This window comes from Dioscorea cayenensis, unplaced genomic scaffold (genome assembly GCF_009730915.1).
Source record: "Dioscorea cayenensis subsp. rotundata cultivar TDr96_F1 unplaced genomic scaffold, TDr96_F1_v2_PseudoChromosome.rev07_lg8_w22 25.fasta BLBR01001162.1, whole genome shotgun sequence".
Classification (NCBI taxonomy): Eukaryota; Viridiplantae; Streptophyta; class Magnoliopsida; order Dioscoreales; family Dioscoreaceae; genus Dioscorea; species Dioscorea cayenensis.
Window position 1 is genome coordinate 8,675 of NW_024087553.1, and position 5,359 is coordinate 14,033.

At 32.3% G+C, this 5,359-nt stretch overlaps 1 long non-coding RNA gene across 2 annotated transcripts; it reads right to left on the reverse strand.

The window, feature by feature from the left end:
* Positions 1-285: 285 nt before the first annotated feature.
* LOC120255721 lies at positions 286-4,882 on the reverse strand. Of its 2 annotated transcripts, XR_005535086.1 has the most exons (6): positions 4,766-4,882; positions 4,489-4,679; positions 4,340-4,418; positions 3,016-3,140; positions 515-581; positions 297-336 (listed from the first exon to the last, which is right to left on the reverse strand). It is a non-coding gene; the product is annotated as an uncharacterized LOC120255721 (long non-coding RNA). The 2 variants fall into 2 exon arrangements; XR_005535085.1 differs by having other exon boundaries at positions 286-581.
* Between the last annotated feature and the right edge of the window lie 477 nt (positions 4,883-5,359).

A 5,359-nucleotide genomic window follows, 5' to 3' on the forward strand; every position in this document is an offset into this window, starting at 1 on the left:
AAAGTGGTTATAACCACCTCTAAATTTGTTCATTTAATTAAATTGAATTTTATTTTTTTCCACTATTAATAATAAATAAATTTGCTTAACCTGTAAATCAAAAACATAAATTTTCATTACATTCAAAAATATACTAAATTTAATTTCATTGAACATTATTGCCATGTTATGAATTAAACTGTAATGTATTTTGAGTACTAGCAAAATGTAAGAGTTTTACACTATTTGTGTACTTTCATTACAAAATATTTTTTGAGTTAATTACACAAAGTAAAAAAAGCTTCATGTATCCTCATCTTCAACCCTCTTGATCTTTAACCATGAATTCTCCAAAATCTGCAAAAACATTAAACAAAATCCAATCTTAATCAAAATTGACACCAATGAACAGCTGATGTTAAGTCTCTGGATGCCATGATTCATGCATTGGGATTCAATAATTAATAACTAAATCAGGAATTAATATCAAATGGTAACAAAAAGGTAGTCATCAACTAGAGATTCAAAAACTTACCCTTTGCAAAGTTGATAATTGAACTTCCTTTAGTTCATAAGATAATGGACTCCTTTGAATGCAAGATCTGTACTAATTTCCATTAAAGTAACTAGTAACTAAAATGATACTGAACAATAATTGCATGTAGAGAAAACACAAAGTGTAAGTAACTAGTATAACGTGCAAGGCAAAAACATTCTTTATGCTGTCCATTTCCATTGGTTTGAGCATTTCTCATCACAACCTGGTTAGTCTTTTGAAAGGCAAAAACATTAGAGTACTAAAAGTCTCATTTCCTATATTTCTATTCATTAGTTTAACACTCAAAGCTCTCTAATAGCTTTCTCCGAATTCAAAATTAATGATTATATTTAAAATTTTTTATAATTTATATTACTCAATTCTTTTCATATTTCAATTTAAACCAAACATATAATCAAATAAGCTAATTATAACAAACTTAACAAATGCATCCAATTAATATGGAAATAATTTAAGCTGTGAGTCAAGACCTAGTTAACTTAAACTTATTAATGAATTGGATATATGCAAAATCATGTCTTTAAATACTCATGAATGTGACAAATTAGTAGACTTTTAATAAAAGATAAAAACCGATAACTAATAGAATCACAAAATTAAATAAATAAATAAAAGCTATGGTACTCGAAATCCTTTACTAAAAGATTTATATGTATATATATATATATACATATATATGTACCATTCTTATCACATCTTTAAAACAAAACAGAGGAATCAACCAATCCATCCAAAAGTAGCTATACTATTTTATATGTATATATATATATACATATATATGTACCATTCTTATCACATCTCCAACACCCATTTCATAGAAGACAACATCTATTAGTGGGCATACTTGTACTGTCTCCAATTACATCATATCCAGGCAACAAATTCAATAAGAAATTATATGATGTAGTAGAGTACCAAAATAAGTTCCTTGAAATAGGCCAGGTCTCAAGGAATTCTATCAACTCCATTGAATGTTGAGAATCTAGATATGTACAAGCAGAGAAATGCCAGAAAATAACAGACTTTGGGCTAAATTAATTTAATAATTAATCAAATCACAGACTTTGTGATTTGATTCTAGCTACTAGCTCCAAACATAAAACATGAGTTGGTTGTCTCTTGTGTAACAAGAGATACAAACTGTTTAACCAGCATTAGGTGCACCAAAATTATTAAAACCTCATCAGCTATGTCATTTTGAAAACCATGAACACATTGACAGAAATTAACTAATCTGCCACAACTATGACTCACTTGCAATTGACTCCAATAGTTTTTTGTTTTCCTTTAAAGCAACAAAGACATGCCACACATATTATTTTAGATAAGAGACATGATCATACGCAAATATGGCCTTGACTATTATCATCCCCCATTAAAAATGCTCAAGAGTCCAACAATGTGAAACTAGGACGAACTATCAGTTCAATAATCAGATTTCTTTGAACTAATCAAAGATACTCCACTTAATATGTTATCTGCTACACTTTAACTATAAAAAAGTATTAAATTAAATGAAGAAATAAGCAATGGAAGGAAAAGTTAAAATAGAGGTAAAATAATGCAAACTCAAATTGTTTATTGCTACCACCATATAGAGACAAAAGGGTCAATTTCAAATTGTTTATTGCCTATGATTTTGTTTAATGAGAGAAATTCATATCTCAGTAAGTCCAAATCTTGAATTTAAAATGATATGACCGTATATATCATTCCTTGTTATTTAACAGTTTGGTGCAATGCATCCTCTGTAAATAAAATTACTCAACAATTCTAAATATTTATAGGATTTCTCTTCAATGATTTACTATTCTTTCTTAAAAACATATAAAGGGAAATGAAAGAAAGCATGAAAAAGAAGGAATAGAAAAGATTCAGAGCTAAAGTGCTAAAAGAATCAGGTTCCTTGTACACAAGGTTATGCTCAATATTCTGAATATTGTCCTTTCATTTCAGGTTTTTCTTACTTTCTTAGAACCAATTTACCTGTTGTTGAGACACTATCTATTTCATTCAATTCCTATTTACTAGGTACCAACCATTTTTTTTCTTGCGCGCTGATAGGTTTGATAATCCTATGACAACAGTACTGAATTAGTATCATTGCATGCATAGATGGATCAGTTAATTTATTTAATCTCCAGATCTTGTAGACTTCTTAAAGTATGCTCAATAATCTTATCACTGTATGTAAAAAATAATTAGTTGTTTGTTGCATGTCAAGCTGAAATTTATGTTTGAAGGATTTTGATAAAACTAATTGTTTGATTTCATGGTCAGTATGTAGCTATACTATTTTATAGTTGCTAGTCTGAAGTATGAGATTCATAATCATGTGAAAGCCAAAAAAAAAGGCTCCCTAACAATCAACATCCTATACATAAAGAAAGAGGACAAAAGCATAACTTGGAACATTACCAGGTCATGCCCAGAAGAACATGTAAATGCAATAATGAAGAAAGAGGACAAAATAAAACCTGATTTTGACTCAAAGCCCTTTGTTCCCAATTGTTGCTTTGTCTTGTTTTGTTCAAACCAGCTCCATAAAATTGAAAGTACTATCAGAACAGTAGTAAATTTTGGGCTGAAAATCCTAAACCATCTAGCCAAGAGCAAAACAAATAAAATTGAAATCAATACAGGTAGTATGCTATAGGAAGATGCAGTCAACCCAATTTGTGCACACAAATAAAGTTTGTAAGTGATGCAGCAAAAATCATGTTCATTAATAAACTCTCTAGTCTTGACATTCCACAGGTTGTGAAATCTTTGTAAGTGATGCAGCAAACACAAAAGTACAAATTTTAAGAAAGTTACAAATGAAAAAATTGCATGTATATTTGTACGGCAATTCTTGTCCTACTACTTCACTTGAAGTTTGATAAAGAGTGATAGTGAGAACACACAGTACACGCACAGGACAAAAGCAGTGGGAAAAAATAATAAAAAAACATGTGAAATAAATACCAAATTTTCTTTCATTCATGCATCCACCAATGATAATAACTTCTCAAGCACACACACAGACACACACACACACACAGGCAAAGAAAAAGAGAAGGGTGCCAAACTCAATAATTTTTCCTTCTCTCCATTGTTTTCCTTTTTATCACTTCCAACAGGGGACAACTAAAAATCAGTAAGTAGATGTATCAAATCAAATGGTTAGGGGCCAACCATTAGTTCATGAACATGTCCAATTATTCAACAAGCAAACTCTTTTATCTTCTTGCGAATTCAACATAATTATACTTATTTTACTTTCAAACACCAAAATATAATAAAAAGGCCAGAAAACTTAAGAAAAAGGACTGGCCCTCACAAACACCAATTTAATAAAAAGGACTCCAACTCTTCATTTGTAAACAACCAAAAACTTTTCCAGCTCTTCATTTGTAAACAACCAAAAACTGTTGAGAAATAATGGACAAAGAAGGTGTGCATGACTATTACATGCTTTAAATATAATTCTATGAGTACAAAGCCATCAACAAATCATGCTTAAATATAACTCTATGTACACAAATCATATCAACAAATCATGTGACTGTATAGGTGAACATTTAATATGACATGCAATCTGCTTTATTATCTCAATCATGCTTCTTAATTCAAATCACTAGTAGCGGGTAGGACAAACAAGGGAAGCCATTCCTTGGCTAACCAATCATAAAATCAACATTAATTATGAGATTTAATGAGAGTAAACACTTACCTATGTTTATTATTTTTCATATATATAATATTGAGAGAGATATTAGATATATAACAAATAATCACAAATTAATGCAGATCAAATACCATTAACATGTAAGCCAGAGCCCAAGGTTTATGATTAGCTAATCTCCACCAACAAATCAAACCCCCTCGTTTTCACCTCCTACACAAAATCAAATCACAATCACTACCATTTTCCACATAAAAAGAACAAAATTGAAGTAAAAACCCACTTGAGCCTGCACAAATGCATCATCAACCCCATATCCAGACTCCAAAGAACCATATGCCTTCATAGAAACATATCTCCGCGCAACAACCTCACCACCACCACCACCACCACCAACTGATCAAAATTAATAATCAGAGAACCTACTCAGTCGGAGGAAAGAAGCCGATCAGGGAAAAACCAAGGAACGAGAACCTGCATCAAAGGATAACCCAAGACAATCAATGGATGTTGAATTGAGAAAAGAGTAACAAGAAAGGGAAGGAGAAGAGAGAAGAAACCTCCTCGGCGGAGCAACAAGTGGAGAAGTGGGTGATGGGCCTGATGGCTGCGAAGCCGCGCGGGGCTCGCTCTCTTGAGAGAGACCACCGTTGGGAATTAGGGTGTGGCGGGCAAGCAGGAGCGGCGGGAGCAGCTGGCAGGAGGCGTTGTTTATCGGGAGTTTGGGTGAGAAGAAAGTCGGGCTTTCTCGCTTGTCTGGGAGTTTGAGTGAGAGAGAAAGCCGGTTTTCTACGATGGGGAATTAGGGCACACAAGAGAGAGAGAGAGAGACGATGGGGAATTAGGGCACACGAGAGAGAGAGAGAGAGAGAGAGAGAGAACGGTGTTGTAAAATTAATGTAGAGGGGTTTAACTAAACCGGCTCTAAAAAACACAAAAAAAAATCTCCTATTTTATTATAGAGGTGATTTTTTAAAACCCCTCTATCTAATTGCCTCCAAAGCCCAAAAATGGTGTAGTGTAACTTTTTAAACAAATTCATGTTCTATTGTTTAAATTAATGTATTATTATATCAGATTTATGCTGGAACCCATTAATTCAAGCATCCTATTTTATTCTTCCTACTACTCATGCTACTTCCTTTATTTGCTTC